This window comes from Enhydra lutris, unplaced genomic scaffold, assembly GCF_002288905.1.
Source record: "Enhydra lutris kenyoni isolate GAN:26980312 unplaced genomic scaffold, ASM228890v2 scaffoldscaffold476, whole genome shotgun sequence".
Lineage (NCBI taxonomy): Eukaryota > Metazoa > Chordata > Mammalia > Carnivora > Mustelidae > Enhydra > Enhydra lutris.
The window spans coordinates 2,259-3,756 of record NW_019154560.1 but is presented as its reverse complement, the minus strand read 5'-3'; the positions used below and the strand labels follow the sequence as shown (position 1 = coordinate 3,756).

Below are 1,498 nucleotides of genomic sequence, written 5' to 3'. Positions count from 1 at the left end.
AACACACATTGAGAAAGAGACAGAAGTATAGGTAGAAGCAGACTCCCCACTGATCAGGGAGCCCAATGCAGGGCTCAATCCCAGGCCCCTGGGATCATGACCTGAGACAAAGGCAGATGATCAACTGGCTGAGCAACCCAGGTGTCCTAGTACTTTTTATTTCAAGGCACATTTATTTTAATAACAAGAATGCAATGGAAAATGGTCCAAATACAATGAAGGAAACACATCACCCCAATGGCAATGCTCTTCCAGCATATACCTGTAACAAAATGTGGATTTAATTTCACTACTGAAAAAAAAAAAGAAAAAACAGTGAGACTTATCACAGCCAATAACCTTATACTATCTATAATGACATGAATGTTTATAGTGCTTCCAAAAGTTTCAACCTGAAGTTTTATACCACAGCTTTATGATTGTACAGTCCTCTGTAAGATTACCCATAGCATTAGCAATCATTCAAAGAACAAACCATTAATTGAAACTATATTGATTTAAGGCTCATCTAGTAATAGAGAGCCCAAAACTAATTGGTTAAATATATGAACTATTTGTGCTGACATCTATCATTCGATTCTCCCATGACTATTAAATTGTTCTCAGCAAATAAACTCTTTAATGACAAAATTTACCTCATTTGAGCTTTGACCCAGCAGTTCAACAAGAATCATGAAGTCCATAGTCTTGGTAGCAAAGCTGATATAGAGTGTCCTTAGGTCACTATGGGCAAGGTTAAGAGTGATCCATATTCCAAGTTTCCATTTTAATGGAATTTTACATATTCAATTCAGGAGTTCAAATCTCTAGGTTTTCGTTCCTCCAAAAACAGTGTGCCACACACTTAAGACTTCTGTTTCTCTATCTATTTTCTTCAAACAGAAACATTTAAGTTTCTACTTGTTCTAGAAGGGGAATTTTTCAGAGGTGGCCACTTAGGAATAGTCCCACACAATCAAGCCTCTATCAGGTGTAAACTCCCAGCACTCAGTTCATTTTGGGCTTCATAAGCCCAAAATGTTTCAGTTCACCTTTCATTTTTAGGAAAATATAAGTTGATTGCTGGGCCTACCATTGTTGATCTCATTTGGGTAATGCTGGGCTATTGGACTTGCTTGAGGTACTGGATTTGAGTAGTACACGCTTGTATCTCTTGCTCGCTGGTTGCTGACTAGTATTGTTGTTCTTTTAGTTTTTCTTCAGACTCCTTTATCCTGGTTACATCATTAGAATTCATATCTGTGCCCTTGGCCTCTGAAGCTTGGGCGTATGGTTCATACTGTTTCCATCTTAGAATTAACTCATCTCATGCCATAACTTTGAAGTCTGTTTTACTCAGTCAAACCCTTATGGGAAGAGGTTCCTCATTGGTCATATTGAATCATCTCCATATAGAGGCTGACCGTTATCACCCAGTCACATAGGCCAAGACTGTGCTGCCTGCTGGCCACCCAGGCTGCCAGGCCAGGCTACTACTGCCCCTGTGCTCTTCCCTGAT

At 39.4% G+C, this 1,498-nt stretch overlaps 1 pseudogene; it reads right to left on the bottom strand.

Moving 5' to 3' along the window:
* Window positions 1-905: 905 nt before the first annotated feature.
* On the bottom strand, window positions 906-1,375 carry LOC111140305 (annotated as a pseudogene).
* Between the last annotated feature and the right edge of the window lie 123 nt (window positions 1,376-1,498).